Raw genomic sequence first — 13,583 nt, forward strand, 5'->3', positions numbered from 1 at the left:
AATAACTCGCATTTTACAACTACCAATATTCCCGTTTTTCTTCATCACTTCGAAAATTATTTCTCGAAGATATGTGCTATACTACAAGAAAGCAATTCAAATTAAAGTAAAAGTTCATCTACATGTATACCCAACGACATTTACAATACTGGAGGGACAGAATACTTAAAAAATGTTGTTTCAATCGAAGGTAACGGCATGGTGTATTGGTTAGTGTTCTCGATTGGGTTGCTAGCGGTCGCAGGTTCGATCCTCCATGTAAGGGGTTCTTTTGCTTTTTTTTTTTAAGTCCCGTTCTATAAACAAGAGCATGGTGACATTATTTGTAATATGGAATTTATAAAAAAATAAACAAATAAATGATTTGACACACGTTCAAAGGGATATTTTTTATGTAAAAGATCGTGAATTATGATTCTCTAACGACATTCAAAGACATTGAAAAATATTAATGAAATAACTATTTATATTTGTGCAATTCAGGACATACTAATTTACCACCCCTTTTCCCACTCGAGTTCAATGCAAGGATACATCCGCAAATATCGAATGAAAAGTTCTCATCATGTGCAATTCTCCATTAAATGTTTTCGCCGAGTCGTACTACCTTCGTTTCCTTTGTTACAAACAAGTATTATTTGCACATTACATGTAGGAGGAGAGTTGCATCTACATTTCACATTGGTCAGCTCCTTCTACTTACTTTCAGGAGCGAAAGTTTGTAGGGTAGTGTTTACCGTTCAGGACTGTCAATCTGATGGTCGTAGGTTCAAACCCTTCCGGTGGCAGAAAATTTTCGTAAGTTTTAGACCTATCCCATTGTGTTCATTGTCCACGCCGTGTGAAACGGAATAATTCAGTTTGGAATTAACGATGCGGGGAGGGGAAATATTAAATTACAAAATCTCCATTTCAACGAACCGAGAAGTGGACAAAAATTGGATAATTCTTATAAATATTAAAATTACATTCATGCTTTTAGTGGTATAATTGCAGGTAAAATCAAAGATCTTACATGGAAGATTTTTACCTTGCTCTGAACTAAGCCAAAAGGCATTTCGCACCGATCTAATACATTCTCCAATACATTTCAAAATGTTATTGAATGTTTCATGTCGACAATTTGACCAATGCATCAATTCTTGACGCTGAGACGATATTTTCTGCAACTACCTCTTCTCTTCAGTCCCTTCTGTTTTCCTTATTTCTCCTTCTCCTTCTTCTCTTCCCTCCTTCTGCTCTGCTTTTTTCTCAAATCGCCTTCCCTACTTTTCTCGCATCTTATCTCCATCCCACTCATCTCATCTCCTCTCCTGTCTTAGATTTCCGACTCGACTGCACTTTTCTCCTCCTCTTTTCGTTCTTCTCTTTTTCTCTCCTTTACTCTACTCTCCACTCCCCTCTTCTCGTCTCCTCTTCTCTCATCTCGTTTTTCTTCTCTTTTATCTTCTTTGCTCATCTCTCCTAGAATCTTTTTCCATTCTCCTCACTACATCTCCTCTCCTCGTCTATCCTCTCTTTCTCCTGTCCTTTGTCACCTCTCGTTTTCTCTCACCTCTTTTCCTTTCTGTAGACTCATCAGCGATCAAATACTAGAAAACCTTTTTTTTTCCTTTGAGAAGGAATTTTGTCACATGCGATATAATAGTGATATTTTTAATACTTTTATACAATAATACTTGTTTTTATTTTTTTTCGCGTATTTTATAAATATCTATTGTGCATGTGGCAACCCTGAAATTGAGCCTAGCTCTACATGCAACCCACCAACGCCTTGTGTAAATTGGGTTGCATAGTTTAAAATGTCGTTGTCCTAAAACTTTTGAGAGACACTGTACAAAATAGGCTGCAGATTTTGTCTGAACGGATTCGACTTAGGCGACAGGGTTTTTCTCAAAGTGCACTTTATGCACATATAGGGTAGTCGTGACCGGATCCACAGTTTAAAGTGGGATTCGAACCACTATGTGCCTCCACCGGATGTCGAACCGTGAACCCAAGGCGGTGACGTTACCCACCGGCAAGAGGTTACGTCAATTTTTTCCCACCTTGATTTTTGCACTTTCGGAAGAAAAAGTCTCCCCTTGAGACGCCGTGTTATGAAGAAGAAAAAATCCCTCCAGCTGCCACCGCTGCGCCTCCCCCCCCCCTCTTGACGGATACGCCGCGTCGGAATGTTTAGTGATGACGTCATCTTTTTAAACTTCGGTAGGGTAGTCGCAGTGTGTGCTGGGCGGAAGGCTTGAGCTGCCTCTCAGTCTTGGCTGATCGCTGGGCCAAAGCTGGCGCGAGTGGCAGTCGGTATGACTGCACGAACACGACACACGATCTCGATCGTCAAGGTAGGGAGTTTTGCAACCAGCTTTTTTTCGTAAAACACGTTCAATATCGTCGTCTAACTTTATTTTGGAAGAGGGTCAGAATATGACCATGAACGTTATGTAAATACTGTGATTTGATTTCTTGTATAGAGCTGCTATTACAAACCTTTTTTTTTTTTTTTTTTTTTTTTTTTGCTGCGGCATTTAAATATCGTCGACATTCTTATCGTACTTTCAACACTAATACCTTATTATTATCAGTGGTTTATTTTAATTTTTTTTTGCCTGGTCAGTGTAAGGGTAAATTTCAACCCAAAGTGACCAAATATTTGTGTAGTGATCCTGGGGAATATTTGGGACAGTGTACGCAAATCATTATTATTATTACGCTATTATAAATGTATATAATTGGTACCCAATTATTAGTCAGGTCTCCCCGATATAGTGCAGTAGTAATGCTGTCCCATGCGATCAAGGGCTTTCAGATTCGATTCCGACCCATAGCACAAGGATTCGTTTTCCAATTTGAAGTGTAGTTCCAGTCAAGATTAGCTTGTCCAGTATTACGTGATCTTGAATTAATATTAGTAATAATCAGTGAACGGGTTTGTACGCAAGTACACATCTTCATATGATCCTGTTATTGTGTTTTATCTTTGCGAATTGTGTAATGCAAGCTCGAAATCGTCACTTTTACATATTTCGGTGATTTTTACCTAAATCTCCATATTTTCCGATATATTCGCCACATGTTCATATCATTATTTCATTTTCCCATGTGTTAAATACCGCTTTCCGTTCAGCTGTATTCTCTTAGTTTTGTACTGTGATTATTTTAAATCTTGACACTGCATCCCATATTCTAACATTCTTGTCAACATGTTGAGAGAACGTATGCTCGAGCTTTCGCTGTGAAATCCATTGCATATTTAAATATACTTTCATATTCAATGCAGTTTCAGTTAATGCAACTCTATTGAAAAAATATCGCCCAGGCGATATCAACTAGACGATATATCGTTACGATATTTTGGCAATATATGTATATCGTGTAGGCGATGTATCGTCACGATATTTGACGATCGTGTAGGCGATGTATCGTCACGATATTTGACGATCGTGTAGGCGATGTATCGTCACGATATTTGACGATCGTGTAGGCGATGTATCGGCACGATATTTGACGATATATATTGTGTAGGCAATATATCGTCACGATATTTGACGATCGTGTAGGCGATGTATCGTCACGATATTTGACGATCGTGTAGGCGATGTATCGTCACGATATTTGACGATCGTGTAGGCGATGTATCGTCACGATATTTGACGATCGTGTAGGCGATGTATCGTCACGATATTTGACGATCGTGTAGGCGATGTATCGTCACGATATTTGACGATCGTGTAGGCGATGTATCGTCACGATATTTGACGATCGTGTAGGCGATGTATCGGCACGATATTTGACGATCGTGTAGGCGATGTATCGTCACGATATTTGACGATCGTGTAGGCGATGTATCGTCACGATATTTGACGATCGTGTAGGCGATGTATCGTCACGATATTTGACGATCGTGTAGGCGATGTATCGTCACGATATTTGACGATCGTGTAGGCGATGTATCGTCACGATATTTGACGATCGTGTAGGCGATGTATCGGCACGATATTTGACGATATATATTGTGTAGGCAATATATCGTCACGATATTTGACGATCGTGTAGGCGATGTATCGTCACGATATTTGACGATCGTGTAGGCGATGTATCGTCACGATATTTGACGATCGTGTAGGCGATGTATCGTCACGATATTTGACGATCGTGTAGGCGATGTATTGGCACGATATTTGACGATATATATTGTGTAGGCAATATATCGTCACGATATTTGACGATCGTGTAGGCGATGTATCGTCACGATATTTGACGATCGTGTAGGCGATGTATCGTCACGATATTTGACGATCGTGTAGGCGATGTATCGTCACGATATTTGACGATCGTGTAGGCGATGTATCGTCACGATATTTGACGATCGTGTAGGCGATGTATCGGCACGATATTTGACGATATATATTGTGTAGGCAATATATCGTCACGATATTTGACGATATATCGCCGATATCACGGTACGGAAAAATATCGTATCGTATCGTCTGTGACGATATATCGCGATTTCAAATTTTCGATATCGTCCATCCCTAGAGACAACAGTAAACAGTAGCATTTTCACCTTTCATCGCTTAGTTTGATATTCCATTGGTTTGGCACCAAAAAATACAGCACATTTTGTATTTGAATGTTGCTTCACATTTAATTCATGTACGTTAAGTCTGTAATGTAATTTATTTTATTTAGCTAGGTAAGCGCTGCGTAATGAAAATTGCAATCTTTCATATTTAATTCCATATTTTGATTAAAACAACTAAATATATTTACATATCTAACACTTTTTAGTGCATAGGAAATCCGTTGTCTGGTTATCACTTAAGAGTCTGAAGACGGAGGGTTGAAGCTTTGGTGGCCGAGTGGTAGACTTGGACAGTGCCTAACCCCCCCCCCCCCTCCCTATTGTGTCTCAAAACGCCAATTATGGACACCCTAATTGAAAACAACCTCACACACACCCTCTCCCCAAGATGGTAAATTCTGCGTAAACCCCCCCGAACTCTGTTCTCGTTATCTTACGTTCCGAGTGATGTTGAATGGTGGTTACATGAAATTGATCACAAAACAAGTGATTGTTTTCTTCGGTGTATGGACACCTTTTACTCCTCTTTGACAAACTGTGTTGTGGTTGAGCTTTAACTCCAGTAGTGTTAGCCGACTTCCGTGACGGAGTGGTTAGCACAGCAACCCCAGATTCGAATCCCGGCCTGGGCATGGATGTTCCCCACCTTCATCTTCGCTATTAGCCAAAAGAGGCAAGAAAAGCGAAGTAAAATAAATCAACGTGTACTCGCTTGGGACAGATCGAAAACAAATTAACTCTGAAAACAAAAGTGCGTTTCCTTAACAAACAGTAGTAGAGCAGTTGGAATACTGTGCATCAACTTATAAAAATTAACACGGCTTCATTGTCTTTTTCATTTAAAATACTTGTGCACGATTTCTCACATCTTCATGCTTTTATAATCGAAATAGCCGGGCAAGGAAGCGCCAGAAAATATGAGTGGGGAGGCATACACAGAAAATAACTTCCTTTGTTCGAATTATCAAAACATGCTTTGTCAATCTTTTTGTGTTCTGTGCTGTCCCATGTGTGTTTGTGATTGTCCCTTAATCAATTTCATCCTCATCTCCGCGATTAGCCAAAAGTGGCAGAAAAGCGAAGTAAAATAATTCAAATCAATCAATCATTTGTTTGGTTAGCCAGAAACATTTTTTGGTCCTTCTAAACTTTGTCCTTTGTGTAGTCTAATTTAGTACCCCACCTGCTTAAATAATGCATATCTGAGCTTTTAAAAAAAGGCATTTTATTTAGTTTTCTTGAGTGTTGGAGGGTGGTAAGGGGTTGAGTAGGGGGTGTTCGCCGCCCATACCAGGCATGGCCAGGATTTTCGAAAGGAAGGGGTTACGTACACTTGTTTTGATAGTATGTTGTCATTTATTTATCTTTTCCTGCCTTTGATGTTTTTTTTTGTTTTTTTTTTAAGAATACTTGGTCGGGGGGGAGGGGCTTATGACCCCCACCAACGTCCCTTGGGCAAGCCACTGCTCTCTCTCCTCCAGTGTCGTCACTACATATGATTTTGAATTACGAGTTGTATTATTTTTAATGTTTATCAAAATGTCTAAATTTGTATATTAGTGTCCGTGAAAGGTTTCGATTATGTCACAGATATGGCGTGTATGTGTGTGTTGGGGAGAAATACATATGTGTTGGAAAGTGCATTACGTGTGTGTCCTGTTTGGCGAGAAAGCAGCGGCCACGACAGAAGCAGGTGCGCCCACGCAGACTGGCCACCGTCAACACGCTCGGCCTTTCCTCCTGAATGACAATTAACGAAGTCTCGCTTCAAGCGTTGCTAATAATGGAAATCTTGAAAGTGTGTACATATGGAAATATTTTAAACTGCGTCATTTGCAATCTAGCCCCTTCCCGTCTCGTGAAAGCCGTGTGGACACACTTCCGCGCTTAATTCATCAGCCTGTCAGCTTCTGGTTGTGTTATCAGCACGGACAGCTTGCTGGTATCATTCGTTACGGGGAAGTGAGTGGCTGGAGAAATGATAGTTGTCTCTGGACTGTGAAAAGATTAACGTTTTAACAGGTCGTTGTAGTGGGATGCGAACCGAATCGAGGCCCCAGGTAGAATGGAACCTGGTGCTACTTGTTTCCATGTCGTATTCGAATTTAATTTGGGGGCAGGGAACCCCCACTCCACCCATTTTCTATGTAGCGTTTCCCAAGGTCTACATTTCGGCGTGTAAAGGATGAGCTTCTGAGGAACCCAAAAGTCAATCACGTAGTACCCGTCCACAGAGAAATAAATTATTACCCTCTGGGAAGTGCGTCCTTGAGGGCTAACGAGGCTATGACGTCTGGACCCACAGCCAGATGGTCCTCTGTGGAGTGTGCTGAGTACGATTTATCGATGCTTAATCCCGGGAAATCCAACTATTGGCCGCGTGCACCAACGCCGATTATTTCGAAGTTCGGATGAACGAGATCAATTTTAATCCACTCTAAATGAACTTTGTTTAAAGATTTGCATTGCACCAACGAAAATCCTCGTTCACGAGATTCCGTTCAACTGATCCGAGATTAATATGTAAGGCTATACCTGATTGGTTGGCTGAAACAAATTACAATCAAGACCCGCGTAGAGTAGTGTGATGTGTTAAAGTATCAACATGTAGGAGAAGAAAGTAATTCGGGCTGCAAACTTATCTGAATTTGAGAGATGTGCTGATCAACCTTGTCGACGAGTACAAGGATATGTAGTAGAGTGTAAAACAAAATAATATTAAAAAAGAACTAACGGCACAACACAAAAGGAGAAGGAGAAAGCATGGAACCTTCTTCTACGGGACTTTAATGCCTTATGAAATGCATTCGATTTCGATGCTACTTACTGCACTGTGGTAAGTATTTGAATTTTTCAATTTTTAATTCTTATATGTGTATATTGTCGTATCGTGTAAATAGCCAGTAACGTGTATTTTCGTAAATTTATACAATCATATTTTCAACACCATGTAGCAATATCGTAACATTGCTCTGTTCTAATTTACCTAGCACTTGCACGTTATATTATGACATTTATACTATATGTTTTGTGTTCTGGGATAGAAAGTACAGTGTTTAGAAACATTACGACTTTGCACCACAGAACCACAAATTATTGTTATTATTTTGGCAATTTTTACACAGTTCTCAAATTATCAACATTGTATTCAAATTGTACATGTACAATGTAACAATTACAAACGTTTGTAAAAGTTGAACGGATGTTAATCAATCAATCAACATCTCGAGCATTTGCACGCCCTCGATATCACTTTCCGCTCTTTTTATATTCAAAAACAACTGCTTGCAGTCGAAGCGTCAGTATCGTGAACCAGGATCAGCCACCAAAACGCTGGCGAATGGCCGATCAGAAGATAAACTTGTTTTGATGTTCCTAGATCATGATCAAGTGTTGAACCGTTTTCGTGCAACGGAATCTTCCAGTGATCCTTTGCCGATCCGAGTTTAAAATTTGATCTTCGTTCGTGCACACGGCCATATGACGCTTTTAACTTTGATCCATACGAACCCTCCTGGATAACCCCAATAATTGATCACCTGCGGACAATAGTTTTATACCATAAACTATTAACAAATAACTAACTAAACCCAGCCTTCAAACCTACAACGACCATACATATTCTTTACATAACCCTACATTAACATTCTAATAAGCCCCATGTAAACCGCGTTCACTTCTGGAGAAGCGAGCGTGGCTGATCACTTGTCCGAAAATTTCCCACGACCTCTCCATTTAATCTCCTAAATTGTCACCTAAACATACACTCGTCTACTAACACTAGCTAACTTCAACACTAAGAACTTATGTGTACACCTTTTTTCTTCTGGTAACCAGGACAAACTGGGTACTTTTAGTATAAATCTATGTAATCACACATAAAAAAAATGGTATAATGTCAAATGCGAAACAAATGAACCAATAAATCAGCACAAAAACCCCGGGAGAACAGCAATTTTGAGAAAATTACGTCCTGTTTTATTATTAAATGTTACCAGGAGATAAGGGCATGTCACTGAATGTATGCGGATGGAGGAGGGTTTCTTCAGAGGCCCCTCCCATGAAAATTTTAGTCTTATAAATTCGTTCCCGGTAAGGAATGTATCCACGTAAGTTTTAAATAACAATATTTGTTTTATTTAAGACACCTCCTTCATATATTTATCGATTTATCGTATGTCGTGACGGGGGCAAATAGCCTTAGTGCCAAATCACCCAGTATTTTAATTTCAATCAACCAACCAACCAATGTCGGGACTTGAAATTTCATTCCTACCCATTTTCTGTGATTATATTCTCTATTTCTTGTTAATTATGAAAGACAATTAATACTGCAGCTGGAACAGATTACAACATTGCACCGTGACATGAAGGTACAAGGGGATGGGACCGGGAGAGCTCCCCACGTTCTCGATATCAGCAACACTGAATATCAGACAGAACTGAAGCCCGAAGCTGCTACACATTCTCAAGATGTGAATGTACTAGTTTTGCATTCAGAATTTCCTGGGATAATTTTATAATAGTTGTGTTCTACTGTGTGAAATTTATAATATTGTGTATTTTCGAATAAGAAAGGGTGGTTATTTTTTTTAAAAAAATACTTTGCTGACGGAGGTAAACGTCCAGCAGTACCTTATGAAGATGAGCTGTGCGAGAAGAGAGAAGACGTATATTCTCGATGACTATGACATCAGCAGTTGAAAAAAAGAAAGATCTGCGTCAATTAAATACACTGTTCACGTACGCATTTCTTCAGGTCCATGTCCGTGCGACAAAGGATGCGTCAATTTGATATTCACGACCGCACAATGGCGTAGCAGGCTCGTGCGAAATTATCACCGACAACTCAATTGTTCCTACTGCAGCTACACTGTACATCTGACAGCAACATCTGAAGAGATACTCTGTCCTTTGGGACTTCTTGTACAGTTCTTCCCTCACAGGGTGAGTGCTGTTTCGTAAAGCTAGCGGCGTGTTTACGACTATATGGAGCAGCAAAATGAAATTCTACCAATTTTTAAAAACTTTGTATAAGCACCGGCAATGTGTTTGTTATTTTACTTGGAGGATTATGTCCACATAAAAATGACTACTCGGAAAAGTGTATTCTTCAAAGATCTAAGCCGACCTCCGTTGGGAGTCGTTATCACAGCTCCCTTCGACGCGAGGGGTCCTGGGTATTCTTTGTGAGTGTCCCTTCATCATATCATCACCCATCCGCATCTCGAAATTATCGCTAAATAATAAATATCAAATCCAACCAAATCAAAGATCTAAACAAAATTCAAATTCAAGAGGATTATATATATATATATATATATATATATATATATATATATATATATCCCAACATACACACACACACAACACGAACAACGATCTTATCCAGTCGGGACAGTACAACAAAGATAAGCAACTAGTTTTGACCTTAAATATACATTTTGCTAATAATGATATTGTCGACCTCTCTCCCCCCCCCCCCCCCCCCGCTCACACAACAACAAACACATACATACATACATACATACAAGGGTTGATCAAATGAAAAGGTACGAAACGTCGTAACAACGTAATCGTTTATATAATACCGATGCCGCGATGGGAGAACGTAGCGTGATATGTAGGGGTGCGATTGGAGTCGCCACGCGGCATCGGAGCATGCAGGGGAACGCGCATGCGCAGGAGAGAGCAGAGGCTCCGATACAGAGCGCCGTCCAAGTGACGCGGCAGTGCGTGTTCGGACAGGATGGCGTTAATATTGGCAAATTCGACTGTTGAGGAGCAGCGAGGCGTTATCCGTTTTCTGACAGCGGAAGGTGTTACACCGGCCGATATTCATCGCCGGATGGTGAACGTTTACGGGGAAGACGAACGACCGGGGTTGCTCATGGAGGGTGTGGTTCTGCTCCATGATAACGCACGTCCACACGTCTCCAGGGTCACACACGCGGAACTGGCCAGGTTCAAGTGGGAGCAGCTAGACCATCCGCCATGCAGTCCGGACTTATCCCCCTGTGACTTCCATGTGTTTGGTCCCCTGAAAAAGCATCTCAAAGGAAAGCCCTTCACCTCGGACGATGAACTCAAGGACGCTGTGAAGTACTGGGTCGCGTCACGGCCAAAGGAATTCTGGGAAAAAGGAATGATTCGGCTCGTTCATCAATGGGATCAATGTGCTCAGGCCTATGGAGGATACTTTGAATAAAGTATTAATTTACACCGACAGTGTCGTTTTGTACCTTTTTCATTTGATCAACCCTTGTACATACATATACAGTCATGGACATAAGTATTCATACAAAGGCATTGTCTGAATGAAACATGTTATTATACAAAGAAGACCGTAAAGGCAAGTCAAGTCTGTAGCACATATGCCCCATTGGAATGGCAAGAATAGAAACGCAAAGCAATTGTGTGCATACAATTGAAATTGTCATGAGAAATGTGGGTAATCCTTAGATAAACTGCTTTCTGGATGGTCATAAGTATTCATACACCAGGTTATAAACCCCAGAAAAAGTTCGTGAAACAACCATTTCCATCATTCAGTGCCAGATATTTGTTTACTGCAGTTTCACCTGTGTAAGGAAGTGGTTGGTTTAGTGTTGGCGTGCTGCAGGAAGTCAAATGGGCCGCAAAGGGAAGGGAAGCACGATCGAAGAGAGGAAAATTATGATATCATTATACCACAATAAGAAATCATATTCTGAAATCGCAGACATAGTTGGGAGAAGTCGTGCGACTGTGCAAAGTGTCATCAAACGATATAAAGACACAAAAGTGCTGATAAATAGGGAAAGGGTTGGGAGTCCTCAGAAACTTACTTCGAGAGAAAAACAAGAACTGTTGAGAATGATCAAGAAAAACCCAAAATTAACATCGTCAGCAGTGTCGGCACATGTTCACGAACACCTGGGAGAACAAGTGTCCTCAAGAAGTATTAGAAGGCTTTTCAACCGAGCAGGGTACAGAGCTAGGGTACCTAGAAGGAAGCCATACATCAGTAAGAAGAACAAGAAGGCCAGATTAACATTTGCAAAGGAGTATGTGAGTAAGAGTTTGGACTTCTGGGATAAAGTGTTGTTTACGGACGAGAGTAAATTTAATATTATCCATAGTGATGGTAGAATTTTGGTGTGGAGAAAGCCCAATACTAAGCTTGAGCCTCGAAATCTCTTGGCTACAGTTAAACATGGAGGTGGTGGCGTTATGGTCTGGGGCTGTATGTCAGCCTCAGGTGTTGGAGAACTCGTCTTTATTGAGGGAACTATGGATAGATTTGTCTATTTGGATATTCTGAGAATAATTTGCAGCAGAGTATCAATCATTTGGGTCTTGGGAATAATTTTTACTTCCAGCAGGACAACGACCCTAAACATACAGCTGAGATTGTCCGCCTTTGGATGTTATATAATACTCCCCACACACTCAAAACTCCACCTCAGTCCCCAGACCTTAACCCCATCGAATATCTTTGGAGCCATTTGGAAACCAGACTCCGAAAACATGGCATAACAAGCAAGAATAGACTGAAAGAGGTCATTTTGCATGAGTGGCACAATATTACATCTGAAATAACTACGCCTCTTGTTCATTCTATGCAAAAGAGACTGACAGTTGTTCTCCATAACAGAGGAATGCATACTAAATTCTGACGACATGGTATTTGTTACTTTCTTGTCTTCAAAATGAACTTTTATGTTGGTGTATGAATACTTTGGTCCAGCCAAAGAAGCGGGTATTGAGAATGTATTGCATTTTATTTTTCTACAAGCAGAATCTGATATTTATTGTTGTTGTCAATATATCGTTTGGTACATATATGGTCAAGCATTAACAGTTTTGACTTCCTTATTGTTTTCCTAGCTGCTGCAATTCGTCCTTTCTTCCTTTCAGTTCCACTGTATGATTACTTTTGTCCATCACTGTATACACCTAGGTATATAGGCATATGTTGGTAAAAAATTTTGTATCGCCTTGTCTGTCACTTTTAGCGAAAAATTCCCCATCATAACCAAGTTTCAGGAAGCTGGATTCATACGATATTATCACCCATATGATAAACCATTATAGAGTAAAGACCTTGACATTAAAACCTTCACTGTTCCTTGACGAAAGATTGAGGTTATAGAATACTCGGAAGTAAAATTCTGGAGATAAGTCCGTCCCCCTCCCCCGTTTCCTTTTACAGAATGGCCGTGTGAGTAACAAATTATTTACTCGAGGACACTGGCAATGCATGATGTGGTTCGTTTATTGTATATGTGTATTATTTGTTAATGTACGTCGTCTAATCGTGACGATGGTGATGACCAATGAATTTAAGTGCCCCCTCTCCACAAACGATCGTATCCGAAAATGTCCCCACACTAAATTATTTCGGCGGAAGAAGATAACAAAGATGAGCAACTAGTTTTGACCTCAGATATACTTTTCTTTCACCAAGGATATTGTCGATCTATCGCTCTCCCTCCTATCCTGTCTGTCTCTCTCTCTCTCTCTCTCCCTATCGACGAGGGCCTTCCCGATGGCGCATTGGTAGCGTCGTCGCCTTGTAATCAAGGTGTCCCGGGTTCGATACCGGGTGGAGGCACATAGGGGTTCGGATCCCACTTTAAACTGTAGGTCCAGTCCCGATTAGCCTTACTGTGCATAAAGTAGACAATCCAATCCCTATCGATGATGCTACAGACAGAACCAGAGCCGCAGTGGTGTCTAGTCGATAGGGCGTGTGGCTGCCACGCGATTCCCATGGTGAGTGATCTATGGTCGAAATTTTTCCTGCCTTGTCCCCGCATAAAGCTTATCTGTGGTTCATCCATCCTCAAATTAGTGGATACCTGGGGCAACCCTGAAGGGGGGCGGTAAAGGCGGTTGGAGCGTGTTGCAGATCACGTCACCTCGAATAATGGCCGAGATCGAGAATGTGTGAGGTCCTCTCTCCTCATACCCCCTATATGTGCCTTCATGGCACGGGGAACTTTACACACAGTCAAGT

General features: G+C 40.8%; 1 protein-coding gene across 6 annotated transcripts in view; it reads left to right on the forward strand.

Moving 5' to 3' along the window:
• raw (NDT-like domain-containing protein raw) overlaps positions 1 to 13,583 on the forward strand; it is a 261,149-nt gene that overhangs the window by 203,789 nt on the left and 43,777 nt on the right. The window contains exon 1 of one of the 6 annotated variants that reach the window (XM_083144451.1): positions 2,260 to 2,342. The exons of the other annotated variants lie outside the window; for them this stretch is intronic. The gene's annotated coding sequence lies outside the window, so the exon portion shown is untranslated. Of the gene's footprint in view, positions 1 to 2,259; positions 2,343 to 13,583 lie in introns of those variants that run through there. 6 annotated transcript variants of the gene reach the window in all.

The sequence above is a fragment of the Lepisma saccharinum genome, chromosome 23, assembly GCF_977018435.1.
Source record: "Lepisma saccharinum chromosome 23, izLepSacc3.1, whole genome shotgun sequence".
NCBI classification, from domain to species: Eukaryota; Metazoa; Arthropoda; class Insecta; order Zygentoma; family Lepismatidae; genus Lepisma; species Lepisma saccharinum.